The 15539-nt window shown below is 41.2% G+C and overlaps 1 pseudogene; it reads right to left on the bottom strand.

The window, feature by feature from the left end:
* Positions 1-6298: 6298 nt before the first annotated feature.
* Positions 6299-7352, bottom strand: LOC130115267 (IQ domain-containing protein E-like; annotated as a pseudogene).
* Positions 7353-15539: the final 8187 nt, after the last annotated feature.

Below are 15539 nucleotides of genomic sequence, written 5' to 3'. Positions count from 1 at the left end.
TGCACTTTTAGGAGAATTCAGAGGGTGGCAGGTCTGAATGTTTTTTTTTTCCACAAAGTTATGAAACTTTGAAAATCCAAGCATGGGCGGTTTGTTTATAAGGGCGATCGGGCGACGCACCACCAAAGGGGAAAAAGGAGGGAATTTTTTTTCCATTATATTCTACCACAGTGTGACTGTTCTAGACAGTTTGACCTGCCTCTGTATGTCACTGTCCAATCAGCGTAAGGTCGTGCTCCATGGAATACCGCCCCTTTTGGGCGATTTCAGTCAGGTTGAAAATCGCCCAGATTGCTCTGACAGACTCATGTAAAGTCAATTTTTTCAAATCGCAGGCTCTACAATGCAATCCCTATGGGTTCCAGGAGGGCTTGCACTAACGTGCTTTCATCATACGTAACCTTGCCTTCAAACTCATGCGAGACACCACCGCTTACTTTAACTGAGCGCCACTCACCGTTACTGACACGAAGAAGGTCGAAGGCGACGACATACGATCACATCACCATCCGTATTTAGTCAAAGGTATTTATCACACCTGTTGATTTATTAAATATTTTTTGACTTTGAAGTAATAGTAAAAATCTATGGAGCAGTTTGGGAAGGAACTCGATTCTCGATTAAAAAGCAGAGCTGCGTCACGGCTTTATGGCTGACGCGGCCTGCTGTGTAATGTATGTGCATTGCTATGCACACCAACCGAATTTGATTATGCAGCAAAGCCACTTCTCACACCCCAGCAGTGAGAGTTTTCCTCTCCGATCTGGGCGGTATTGCCAGTTTTTTTTTACCCGGTCACCCAAACGCATCAGCATTCTTGACCAGATTGTCGCACGAAGGCTGCCAAGAGCTTCATCCACAAGATGGAACTTCAACAGCAGAATTGTCAACACCGTGTACGAGAACCTAGATGACCTCATACAGTGTTTCGAATCCATCAGGACATTGGGTTCATTTGGCAACACCACGTTGAGGGAGGCATGTGGCTTTCTGAGGATGCTGCAGGATGATGACTTTCAGTTTTTTCTGCAGTTATTTCATCAAATCATGCCTCACATTGACACGCTGTACCAGCAGCTGCAGAAGAAGGACATTGATGCAGTCTTCTTCAAACATGCCCTCCATAGCTGCACAAGCAGTGTGCGGGCCATAAGGTAAGATTAAATAATATTGTTCAATCCTTCTCAATATAGAACCTTGCCATAACGAAATGTGTACATGAAGTAAAGCTATATTAGTGTTGGAAATTAGCATTTTCTTCTCATTTCTAAATTCTATCAGGCCCTCATATTTTCATGTACTAACAAACACTGTTGGTCTGCTTGCCCTCGGGGACTAATCTCAACAGCCTCAGCAAGTAGTGACAGGAACCACAAGACCAAGGAAGGCCTTAGGAGAAGAGGAGAAGCAGAGGTTGTCTAAAGAGGTCTGCGATACCATCCTGGCTCACGTCAAAAAAAAAGGTTCTCCTTCACTGACTACCTTGTATGTGCCACACTACTACAAGCAGAGATGTTTGAACAGCACTGTCACACATTTCCTGTTGAGACTCTGAATGCCACTGTGAAGGCATATCCCATGTTGAACAAGGCAAAGCTCAAGACAGAACTATCTCTTATCTACGAGAATCCAGAATTTGATGGCTGCTGTGGTGCACTGGCACTGTACCAGGTTCTACTGAGATACAACCTCCATGACTGCTGAAGCTGAGAGGCGTTTCGCAACATTAAAGAGAATTAAGACATTCCTGCGAATGCAAACGTCTGAATGCCCTGGCCATGCTTTCTATGGAGAGGGAACTAGTCAGGAACATGCCTGATTTCAATGAGGGTTATTGATCACTTTGCTGCTTTGGAAGAGAGACAAGGAAAATTTCAATATAAGTAATGTAGTTTAAATAGTGACACATTCTCAATCTCTGTCTCTCTGTCCTCTCTCTCTCTTTCTCTCTCTCACACACACACATACGCACACACACACACAAAATCGGTTAAGCGTTGATGTTGAGTTTTAAGTTATTTTTTCATTCAATTGCTGTACAGGCAATATGTTCATCTCTGTTCATGTTTGTTCATGTTAATTTTTACAAATCTATATAAGTGGCCAGAAGATGGGTGTTCATTTTTACAAATCTATACAAGTGGCCATAGGATGGGTGTTCATTTTTACAAATCTATACAAATTGCTGCGTTTTCCTTTTTAAAAATTACTTTCTTCACTTTCTTCATTAGTCTTCATCGAAAGCTGTTGGTGTGAATTAGGCTGTGGTGCATTTCTTTTCCATTTCAACCACGAGTTGTTTTGAAAAAAGCCTTGAATCTGTAACTATCAGAATTGCTTATATGTGGTTTGACCTAGTAGCACCTCATCATTCTGGTTTGGTCTTTGTGAAATGTGTAAAGCCAAGATACACTGACAACACTAGGTCAAGCCTCACTTTTACTCTCTTTTGGAATTTCTTTATTCTGCTTTTGTTACAGTAAATAGCCCTCTGGTGGTATCCTTGATAAAAAACAAAAATTGTAAGATGTGAAGATCCACTTCACTTTTCTATTTTATATTCCACTTCATTATTCTATTTTGTATTCTATTCTATTGCTATTGCCATTCTATTACTATTTATAGTTCAGTGTTGAATGTGTGCACTTTCATTTGCACAAGATAATTAAGCTGCACAAAATCTTTAAAATGTTCAGGCAATCTGTTCAAATAACCAGACTTTGTATTTGCTGTTTATTTCTGTAAATACAGATGATTGTTTGTGCAATGTTGAGGAATTTGAATATACTACCCCTTTATTACATGCATTTTTATAAACTATTGCGTACTTGCAGTTTATGTTGTTTGTTACCATGTTTACAATCATACCATACCATTGTCACTTTTCATAGGTGACAGTTATATGAATGTTCACTCCATGCAGTTTACTAGCACTAGATACTAAATATTTTCTATCTGATAACTTAGTTATTGTGCCAGCGCTTTTGTAAGCCATTTGTAATGGAAAAAAAACCCAATACTTTCAAGAACTGTAAATAAATACTTCCAATGTTTTTGACTTCTATGTAGTCCCCCTTTTTTTTAATGGTAAAGCAGATATCTCTCTCCATGTTCAAAGGTAATTGAAGGTACACTGACTGATGACAACTTATCTGTTGATAACCATAGTGGATTGATCATATTCATTGTAGAGCCAAGATTTTTTATTTATGACTACTCCTGGATGTAACTTTCCACAAATAGGCCTAGCATGTAGTATGTAGCTTATCTAGCTAAAGGGAACATCTTTGTGTTGTGTTGCCATCTAGTGGTTACAGGTGGTATTGCTATGTGAGTTGACCAGAAAAAAAAATGTGACAATTGTCTAGCTACCTATTTATTTACCCATTGCACGGGTCACCTTAGTCATCATCACAACAATCCCCCCCCCACCCCCGAAAAATTTGTCAGGAGCCGCCACTGCATCTTGGTTGTTCAAGTGTTAAGGGGGTGGGGTCCAGTTTGGGGCCTTTTTTTATTTTTGGAGAAAATTGTGTGAATATTTTATTATAACAGTATGTTATCTGTCAAATGTTGAAATTCATTTTAATAAATATGACGTGAATTTCATGCATTTACTTATTTTTTGATCATTTCAGTAGAATTTCAGTATACAGAAATTGCAATTTAGGATTAAAAACATAAACAACACATCTGTTATTTTTGTGTTATTTTTAACACACCTTTGTGTTAAATGTGCTAACATTGATTGTGTTGAAAGCAACGCAAAGTTGTGTCCTTAACTAGACACGCTGGTGTGTTTAAAAATAATACATCTGTTTTAGCTGGATAGATGGGTAGATGGATGGATGGATTAGCTAGACCGATAGACTGATGGATGGATGATGGAGATGGATAGATAGATAGTTTTTATTCCAAAAGTCGAGCTGGTCCATGACAATTGTATACAGTCAGGCTGGATCTCTCACAGTGGCTTGCACAGAGTCAAAAAACAAAACTGCTGGCTTCAGTTTTTTCTGTCTCAGAAATGACATTCAGATGTTATTGCAGTGATTCTATTTTTTTATAGTTTATTTTTCCAAGGCCCCATTTTCATAACGGGAACCCGCAATGAATCAGTTCTGTGGATTCATGATCACAGCAGGTACGTCAGTCAGCCAGGGCAGAACGCCTGCCTCCCCATGGTGTCAATGTGACATCTAGAGACCTCTACAAGTACTGCACCTAATTGGGGCGGGGGGGGGGTAGATAGGGGGGCAACATCTTTTACTGTGTCCTACCTGATTAGATGTTAAATCAGCAACATTCAGAGGTTGGACCTTTGTTGAAAGTTGCAGGAAACCATCGCTTTAGATTAAATAGATAAACATTTTCTTTTTGAATGTTCCCAATAAAAGTGTAAATTGCAGTGAATGATTGAGATGGTGAAGAGGGCAGGATAATCTAATATGTGATCCTGAGATCCTTTTGGATGAAGATACATGGCAACATTTCATAACATCAAAATGTGAGACCACAAAAGAGTCAATGATACATTCATGGTTGTTCCAGTCTCTATAATCTTAAATTATTTATGTTCACTGACAAATGAAAATGCTGCACAACCCAATTTCTTGTTGGCTGGGGACGGAAGGGTGGGGGTCTTAACGCTGGTCAGAAAGAAAAAAGAGCCAGCAACAGCCCATCCAGTCAACAGGCACACCTGCAGCCAATTATATATCTTATATCACTTTAGTAGATGCTGGGGAAACATACATCCGGGCGGAGCCTGTGTCATCATGCTAATGTTTGCAAATCAGGTGCCTAGAGAGGCTCTCTGGTTTTGTGCAATTGGATTTGATCCCAAAAGTGCAGAATTTACACTATTGGCACTGTTAATCTGTATGTTTACTTGTGTGTAATAATGTTATGTAGCTCATTGTTGATGATTTACTGAATAAAACAGATGGAACCAGAAACGTATTCCCCATAGAGACCGTGTGATCATCAGCCCATATGCAAAGGTAATATTTTGATCGGTGATAAATATTCATCTAGATCCCCAGGCTCAAATCGATGGTGTGCATATGTGTTAAAGAAGCCTCTTAGGGGTTTGACTGCAGATGGATGACGAGACAGACAGACAGAGAGAGAGAGAGAGAGAGAGAGAGAGAGAGAGAGAGAGAGAGAGAGAGAGAGAGAGAGCTTATTAAAACAAAACAAAATTATTTGCCGAATTGAATTTTCCCCATTTCAGCTCGCCTTCCAAAGACTGCTTGGCCCAGGTGAGGAACGAAGCTGGTTTCTTAAGCGTATTGCCTGAAGCACTGGCGGCACATGTTGAGACCATGTCTGTTCGAACATACCCGGCAGGATCGGGATCCCTGGCCGAATTTTCTAGGGTGACTCCAGTAGAGAGAGAGAGAGATACAGACAGACAGACAGACAGACGGACGGAGAGTGCGAGACAGATGGACAGAGAGAGCGAGAGAGAGAACTGGAATGCTCCGTTCCAGTTCAAGCAGTGTTCTGCCTCAGGACCAGTCTGACACTAGGACTATCGTAGTCAACCAAATTATAACACAACAGAAACAAAAGTACCTCACCTATTGGAACACAAAATCACACAAACACAAAGTAAAATGCAATCCTATCTGGCCCTAAAAAGACAGTACACTGTGGCGACGTACCTGAGCACAGTGAATGAAGTTAAACACAGAAACATGTTAACACAGTGCAGACTTAAGTGCTCATAGCCTGGCCATAGAAACGGGCAGATATAAGAAAACATGGCTGCCAAAAGAGGAGCGACTGTGCCAACAGTGTGGAGGAACTGCTGTAGAGACAGAGCAGCACTTCCTCACACAAGTGCCCAAAATTTCCTAAAATTCAGCAATAAACATCCACATTTTATTAAATCAGGTAACGAAAAACTAAAAATTATACTGGGGGAAATGAAAGAAATTTGCGTTCTCACAGGGCAGTTTATCTCTGCCTGCCACCACATGAGGGAATCAATTAGAATGACCTGCTGATCTACATCAGGCCTCAGTTTTAAGTCACCTTTTTATTTATGTATTATATGTATATATTATTATCTTTTTTCTGTATGTATATTTGTTAACATAACTTACTTTTGCCATGCTTTGGCAATACTGTATTTTTTTATGGCCATGCCAATAAAGCAACTTGAATTTGAAAAATAAATTGAGAGAGAGAGATGTGGTCGCTACTGATGTTTCATTGAATCAAAAACAAATTTACATTCAGGTAACTGTATATCGAGCTCAGTCTACTTATGATAATGTTCAATGTGAAATTACATCACAGATCTTTGGATTAGCTTGAAAAGGTGTGTGGACTTTATTTGACAGGTGAGTGAATTAAGTCTGAGTTTGAGTTCCTGTTGGAGTTGCTTCAGGTTCTCAGTGAGACGCAGAACCGTGGAACTCAGAGCCTTTTGCTGCCTCTGGGAACCTTTACTCTGCTCAATTATTTTTCTGTTGCTTCCTGAAGCATTCTCAGTCTCTGGATCTCCTTAAAGTAGGTATTCAGTATCCACTGTGATCTCTTAACTCCTCCAAGTTGATGGTTCTCAGCTCACTCTGCAGTTTACTAAGGGCATTTTCTTTCTCTACACTGCTAGTTTCAGGATTTTCTGTTCGAGCCCATTTAGAACCACACTTCTCTCTTTTCTCTTATCTACCAAACAACACGTGCATTCAGATCCTTTAATGGGATCCAACAGCTCCTCAATCTGTTTCTCTCTTGGTTATATCCTCTTCCAGGCGCCTTAGTTTAGCTTTCATCTGCTGGCTGTCGGACTTCTGCGCCTGGAGACTCTTCTTTTTAGGCAAATGATCTCATCCTACATGTCTTTCTGAACTCTGTGCTCAGCTGTTCCTAGCGAGCGGCTATTGGATGCAGAACAGGAGTCTGAGTTTACTTGGATACACGGCCTGTTTGAGGAACTCTGGTGTGATATCGCTCTTGGCCCTCACAGCCCGGGACAGATCATGCCCATTGCTGGGGGAGGTGAGGCAAGCAGTCTCCCCCACAGTTTATCTGTCTCCTGTGTTGTCCCCTAAGGATAATAATGATAATAATAAATCAAACTTATATAGCGCTTTTCTAACACTCAAAGTTGCTTTTTAGGATGCCCTCGTCAGTCTCCATGCTGTCACCACTGCTCTCCTGGGGTTCATATTCACACTTAAGAGGTATGGAGACTTTGGCGAGGGAGATGGTTTGCCTGAGATTCTCTTCCTTGTTCTCATCTTATGTTGTGATAAGTCAGCGGTGGAAGATAATCCATCTTTCATCAAGTGTTCAAAGTCTTCGTATGTCAGAGCATCACTTGCCTTCAGTGACATCATTAGCAGTGGCTGCTCTCAGCCTCATGAAGCCAAGCTAATTAACACTGTTGCTCCGTTCTTTGGTAAAACTTTGCTCTTCTTATGTGTGATCCCGTCATCTTTCCAAGCAAGCCACGCTTCGGTCTGCCCAATCTTTGCAGTAAAAAAAAAAAAACCCCATGAGAAATAAAAACAAGCGAGTTTCGGATAATGGTTGTACTTCTGACATTGTTTACGTGTCGGTTACCATTTTCATATTGGCGTCACAGCATTGGTTGTGCTCTCCATTCTGTTTAAGAATGATTCGTTCGTCTTTTGGCTGTGCTCAAGGAACTTGTCATCTGATCTCTCCATATACTCCAGCAGGTCCTGCTGATGCAATTTCCCTGAGAAAAGGACACACTATTAGCAGTTTTAATTTGATTTAGCAACAAGGTATAGGTTTGTTATGCGGAAGCCTATTTGGACTCTTCTGTAGCAGTATGGTAAGTTCAAACTTAACTTTATTGTCATCAGCAACTGTGTATGTGTACATAGTTAGATGAAATAATGTTTTTCCATGACTACAGAATTAAAGCCTTAGAAGACAATGTCTAAAAACAACTCTACAGTATTATGGAGAAGTGTGTAATAGTACTGTTAAGTGAGAAATTGGCAGCATTTAGTGTAGTCTTTCTCTAAATCTTTGTGGATTTAGAGAAAGCATATGACAGGGTGCGAAGAGAGGAGGTGTGGTATTGTATGAGGAAGTTGGGAGTTGCAGAGATGTAAGAGTGGTGCTGGATATGTATGAGGGAAGTGTGACAATGGTGAGGTGTGCGGTAGGAATGTTAGATGGGTTCAAGGTGGAGGTGGGATTACATCAATGATCAGCTCTGAACCCTTTCTTGTTTGCAATGGCGATGGACAGGTTGACGGACGAGATCAGGCAGGAGTCTCGGTGGACTATGATGTTTGTGGATGCCATTGTGATCTGTAGTGAGAGTAGGGTGCAGGTTGAGGAGAACCTGGAGAGGTGGAGGTATGCACTGGAGGGAAGAGGAATGAAAGTCAGTAGGAGCATGACAGAATACCTATGCGTGAATGAGAGGGAGGATAGTGGAATGGTCAGGATGCAAGTAGAGGTGACGAAGGCGTAAGAGTTTAGATACTTGGGGTCAACTGTCCAAAGTAACGGGGAGTGCAGAAGAGAGGTGAAAAAGTGCAGGCAGGGTGGAGTGGGTGGAGAAGAGTGTCAGGAGTGATTTGCGACAGAAGGGTACCAACAAGAGTTAAAGGGAAGGTTTACAAGATGGTTTTGAGACCAGCTATGTTATATGGTTTGGAGACAGTGGCACTGATGAAAAGACAGGAGGTGGAGCTGGAGGTGGCAGAGTTGAAGATGCTAAGATTTTCATTGGGAGTGACAAAGAAAGACATGGTTAGGGACGATTACATTAGAGGGACAGCTCAAGTTGAACGGTTTGGAGACGAAGCAAGAGAGGCAAGATTGAGATGCCTTGGACATGTGTGGAGAGATGCTGGGTATATTGGGAGAAGGATGCTGAATATGGAGCTGCCAGGGAAGAGGAAAAGAGGAAGGCCAAAGAGGAGGTTAATGGATGTGGTGAGGGAGGACATGCAGGTGGCTGGTGTGACAGAGGAAGACGCAGAGGACAGGAAGAGATGGAAACATGATCCACTGGGGCGACCCCTAACGGGAGCAGCCGAAAGTAGTAGTAGTAGAGAGTGTAGATGCAGTAATTTGCAGCACAAAAAAGAAACCAGCATATATGTAATTGGGGAACATAACCAAAGGTTGCCTGTGTTGTATTAAGTGAACTGTATGATTCCAGTGCTTGCTGATGGTATTGGAGGCAATGGTTCACTGCCAGATGGCGTTGAGCTCTTTTCATCACATGTGACAGCTTGCAACACAAAATGATTATGAAATGAGTGTTTATGTACAGTAAATAGTGAACCTCAGTTACTGCACATTAGAGGTGTTAACCGAGTCAACTATTTGTGTATTGTAAAAAAAAAAGAAAAGGAAATTGTCTTGTACATTGTGTTTGATGATTACAATCGCGTTCCGTGCATCTCTGGGGGGTGGTGGTATTTGTTGTGTGATAGAATGCAATATTTGCAGGTATTAGTATGAGGTTTTTGTATTTGTATATGTAACGACCACCGGCTGGCGAGTCTACTCATTCATGATCGCCACATATACTACTGCACAAATAAAACAGCAAGTGAAACTGTTTCTGTTGTACAGCATTAAACTGAAACGTCCAAGAAGGTCATTATGACAGTTTTTGATTTTCAAAGACCTGCCGCTCCCTGGATTCTCCTAAAATTGCATGCATTTGCTTTAAAATGAGTTTTAGATCAACTGCACACACAAAAAGTTATGAGATCTACTTAAAACGACCACGAGCGGTGAAAATGACCGCTCATAACGTGCGCGTGATCGCGCACGTTATGTCACTATTTATGGTGTGTTTTGGGGGCATCATTTCCTTCGCGAAGTTCATTGCTCTGTCCTAAGGAGAAAAAAACCCCAAAACAAAACAAAAACTAGCGTTCTCCAACACAGAGTAATAGTCTTGATTTTTGATTATTGCCAACATGTCTGGTTACAGACGCACCATGACTACCACCGAGGCGTTGCAGTATTTACAGGCGTTAGACAGTGGCCATTTTTAATTGCTTGAAAAATTGTATTAAAAGTTGTTAAAATGTTAATTTTGGTGTCAGTCATTTCCTAACAGACATACTAACATATGTAATGCATTAGTATCTCAATTGGGTATTTATCTTGACAGAATATAGAGTTTAAAAACCGGCGGTCAATTTGGCTGCCCATGGTCGTTTTAGGTAAAAGTGGAATCCCGGTCGTTCTTGATTAACTGCATTAACGTTGGGTATTTGACAGACAAAAATGAAAACTTGCCAGGGTCACACGGCGATGTGTCGTCCGATTCGCACATCGCTTCTAGCATTGTGGTTGCTGAAATTAATGGACTGGTCACTTGGATAGCTGGTCTTTGACCAAGTACGTTATCCAGTAACTCGGTATTTAGCTTGTTTTTCAAATTTCTTCGTTCCTGCACCACTTTTCGATGGTTCTTTTTTATGATCTCTATAATCCTTCTTTACCGTCTTCTGTTTTTGTGATTTGTTCCGTTCTACTGAAACGTTCACTCGTTTTCTCAAATGGTAGCGAATTTCTTATTTTTACTATTGTGGAGTTAGAAAACAACGAGACAGGAGACGTGAGAGTAGACGTAGTCGAGGTAGTTTACTAGCTCCAACTTAGCATGTCATACATTCGACAACGACACTGAACTCACAACCGGAAGCGGAAGTGCATTGTCTGACCCCTCGCCTCTTCCCTTAAAGGTACACCGTCCTCTTAGGTGAATGTCTCTCGTTATATAGATGTGGGTCACCACACTATGACACTAAACATCAATACGCCCATTTCACACCGTGGCCATCTTGGATTTAAAAAAAACCAAGCGGTGGGAACTTAGCCACGCCCCCTTCTTACTTCATTAAAAACACTGCTGGAAGCAACATGTCATACTGCTGTGTACCATCCTGCAACTCCTATCAAAGAAGGGAAAGAGATAAATCTGTATATATATGTATGTATATATGTATGTACATATGTATATATTCACTAATCTTTCAATAGTGGATAGCTCTGTTCTGACACATCATCTTGATAACAGGAAAATGTGTGGATTTATATTGCTTCCCACATGTATGACATATCCTCATGTGTCCAGTGAGGTTTGGGCGACTCCACCTGATCATGACTACGACGTGAAGCCCCTTTCTGTGGAAGACCAGCTTGACGCAGTAAAGAAACGCATCGCTTTCCTGGAGGACGAAAATAAAAAGCTGAAAAGTGAGCGTTTTGGTCTAGAACGCTTCCAGTGTGCGCCCAATCTGATCAGGTTTTACACTGGTTTTAAGGACTACCACACCCTCAAAGCACTCTTCCTAGCTTTACAGCCTACTGCAGAGTCCATGGTGCGATGGACTCAAATGCAAAGGAACAGCCATAACCTAGAACACATTTCTGTGTCTGGCTTCCACGCAGAGCATTTATCGCTGATTGATCAGTTTTTCCTGTTTTTGTGCCGTGTGAGGCAGGGCTTTTTTGCTCTGGATTTATCTGTACGATTCAATGTGTCGCCGGCCACAGTCAGCAGGAACTGTACGACGTGGGCCAACTATTTGCTCTTTATGTTAGGGACCCTCCCAATATGGCCCAGTAGAGCAGCAGTAGACGAGCTAATGCCACCAGTATTCAGGGAATTCTACCCAAACACAAGAGTGATACTAGACTGCACAGAGATCCGCATCGAGACAGCTAATTCGAAGGTTTTGAACACCATGACATACTCCCATTATAAAAGTAACACTACACTGAAATCCCTAATTGGGATCACTCCCTCAGGGTCAGTTAGCCTGGTAAGTAATCTAGTATACACAGGATGTATTTCTGATAAGGAGATAACTAAGAGGTCAGGTGTTCTGGACCTCTTAGAGTCAGGCGATGAGGTCATGGCCGATAAGGGCATGAAATAGATGTAAAACTTGTCATCCCTGCATTTTTAGGCCCAAGTGGACAGTTTAGCTGTGATGAGCTCACAGACACACAAGAGTATTGCTGGCTTGAGAATACACGTCTAACGGTCAATAAGACGCATAAAGGAGTACCACATTTTTGATGGAGTCATACCCCTTTCACTAAGTGGAACAGTCAACCAACTATGGACTGTGTGTGCTCTCCTAACAAATTTTCAGGGACCACTGTTTTAAACCTTTGTTAAATTCAGCTGACAAGAAAATAGTGCACACAAACGTTAGATAGATTGAAACATATTTAACTTCATTTCAGTACAGTCCCATTTTTTAGCCCACACCTTGAGATGAGCAATCACTATCTTAGTTTAGTAAACAATTGATGATTTAAGTTGGTAGCGAGTTCCAGTTTATTGCTACAACAGAATGACAGTTGACCGAACATATTTTAGTTTAAAATGAACCAACAGTTTTGTTAAAGTTAAAGGACAAAGAATGAAAATATTGTAGATGGGACAATCTAATGTATAAATATTGAATGTACAGTATAAAAATGAAATGTATCTTATTTTTTATTTTATTGTGATTAAACAGCTTCTTTGAATACAGCCCTGTGTGTGTGTGTGTCTCTCCTCACTGGCACAGGAGAGGCAGAAAGTACTCGAAAAAGAAAAGATCCAGCTTAGTTTTCATATTGTGGTAAATGACGGTAGGTGCTCGAGGTTGGTAGTCCAATCCCTGCTTGCTGCTGGCCCCGGCTGCATTGATTTCCGATTGAGTAAGAAGGGGGCGTAGCTAAATTCCCACCACTTAGTTTTTTTAAAATCCAAGATGGCCGCGACGTGAAATGGGCGCATAGACGTGCGCTAAGGGTTAAGGGGCGGCAGATTTCTGGCAGTAGCCCCTCCCATAGCCACTGACGTCAGGTTCCAACTTCTGGACCAGCAATTTTGCGGCGCCAAAGCTGCACTAGCGCCTCCTCTAGTCGGTCGGAGCGCCTGTTCAGGGGGAGGGGGGAACTGGGGGGAATAGTGTGATCCTCCCACGCGCTACATCCCTCTGGCGAAACTCCTCACTGTCGGGTGAAAAGAAGCCGCTGGCGACTCCACATGTATCGGAGGAAGCATGAGGGTAGTCTGCAGACCTCCTCGGATCGGCAGAGGGGGTGGAGCAGCGACCAGAATGGCTAGGAAGGGTGGGGTAATTGGCCGGGTACAATTGGGGAGAAAAAGTCCCCCCCCCAAAAAAATAAATAAATTTGCGGTGCCCCGGCACCAGTCTTTTTTTCGTTGGAAAAGCGTGGAACCGGTTCTAGATTAGGCACCGGCACCAGGGTGGTGGAAAAGGGCTAATTGATATTGGCCTTGGATCGCAGAGTCATCGCCTAGCAACCGGGCAGAAACGGCACAGCAGACCCCGTGGCTGCACAGTCAATAGTTTTTCTGTTTTTCTTGGTTTACAATTAATTTCGTATCGTTTCCCATCGGCGAAGACAGTCTTTGGTTAAAGAAAACTTATGGGTTTTCCTCTCTGATCCCATGTAAATCTGACATGGAGAAAAGGGAAGGCGAGGGAGGGAAACAGAGACTTAAAACAAACCCTTTAATACAATCTCACACAATTTACAGCAGCTTTGAAACAGACTCAGAAACAGACAGAAATACAACATTATCTGAAAACGTCACTTAAAGTTAATTCATCATTCATCACTGAACTAATGACGTCATTAGAACACCACTGATTTGTAAACACAACTATGCTACTCATTAATTGATGAAATTTAAAAAAAAATGAATTTAAACTCTGGCTTGTAGGAGAGAGGTGAACACGAGCTATTTCTTCACAGTTTTCCTTCTATCTTTTTCTTTCTGGTGATATACACTACCGTTCAAAAGTTTGGGATCACCCAAACAATTTTGTGTTTTCCATGAAAAGTCACACTTATTCACCACCATATGTTGTGAAATGAATAGAAAATAGAGTCAAGACATTGAGAAGGTTAGAAATAATGATTTGTATTTGAAATAAGATTTTTTTTACATCAAACTTTGCTTTCGTCAAAGAATCCTCCATTTGCAGCAATTACAGCATTGCAGACCTTTGGCATTCTAGCTGTTAATTTGTTGAGGTAATCTGGAGAAATTGCACCCCACGCTTCCAGAAGCAGCTCCCACAAGTTGGATTGGTTGGATGGACACTTCTTTGAGCAGATTGAGTTTCTGGAGCATCACATTTGTGGGGTCAATTAAACGCTCAAAATGGCCAGAAAAAGAGAACTTTCATCTGAAACTCGACAGTCTATTCTTGTTCTTAGAAATGAAGGCTATTCCATGCGAGAAATTGCTAAGAAATTGAAGATTTCCTACACCGGTGTGTACTACTCCCTTCAGAGGACAGCACAAACAGGCTCTTACCAGAGTAGAAAAAGAAGTGGGAGGCCGCGTTGCACAACTGAGCAAGAAGATAAGTACATTAGAGTCTCTAGTTTGAGAAACAGACGCCTCACAGGTCCCCAACTGGCATCTTCATTAAATAGTACCTGTTAGAGCCTGTTTGTGCTGTCCTCTGAAGGGAGTAGTACACACCGGTGTAGGAAATCTTCAATTTCTTAGCAATTTCTCGCATGGAATAGCCTTCATTTCTAAGAACAAGAATAGACTGTCGAGTTTCAGATGAAAGTTCTCTTTTTCTGGCCATTTTGAGCGTTTAATTGACCCCACAAATGTGATGCTCCAGAAACTCAATCTGCTCAAAGAAGTGCCCATCCAACCAATCCAACTTGTGGGAGCTGCTTCTGGAAGCGTGGGGTGCAATTTCTCCAGATTACCTCAACAAATTAACAGCTAGAATGCCAAAGGTCTGCAATGCTGTAATTGCTGCAAATGGAGGATTCTTTGACGAAAGCAAAGTTTGATGTAAAAAAAATCTTATTTCAAATACAAATCATTATTTCTAACCTTCTCAATGTCTTGACTCTATTTTCTATTCATTTCACAACATATGGTGGTGAATAAGTGTGACTTTTCATGGAAAACACAAAATTGTTTGGGTGATCCCAAACTTTTGAACGGTAGTGTATATTGACAGTTTAGCTTTGCCAGCAAGGAAGTTTAAAAGTTGCCACTTTGTTGCATTATTATTATTATTATTATTATTATTTGTATCTTGCTCTGAAAATAAAAGCAGTTTCAGACCACACTTCATAAATGTAGTAAACAAACAATCTAAAACACCAAAAAGTTCCATAAGTCTTCTGGGGTCTAAAAAACAATGAAAAACAGTTTCTACCAACCCACAGAAAGGACATTCATTAGAAACGGTGTGATTAATTACAGAGCTAAAAGAATTCACCGCAACAGCTCCATGTAATATTATCCACTGTAAGTCACCTGTTGGCTTGTTTAAAGGCAGTTTATGGAGGACACTTCAAACTGGCTTCACAGTGTTGCTGATACAAGTTTTTCCCCTCCAAACTGTGTCTATTTTTCCATTCAACTTATTTTTATTCAAAACTTTTACACATCATCTCTAGATTACTTTTCCCTTCACAGTATGCAGATCTAAGTATTTTCTCTGTTTGACATCGAACAGCAAACCAGAACAACATTCTAAATTTGGTAACAAAAA

This window comes from Lampris incognitus, chromosome 7 (assembly GCF_029633865.1).
Source record: "Lampris incognitus isolate fLamInc1 chromosome 7, fLamInc1.hap2, whole genome shotgun sequence".
NCBI classification, from domain to species: Eukaryota; Metazoa; Chordata; class Actinopteri; order Lampriformes; family Lampridae; genus Lampris; species Lampris incognitus.
The sequence above is the reverse complement of the archived record's forward strand: the minus strand, read 5'-3'. Positions and strand labels throughout refer to the sequence as shown.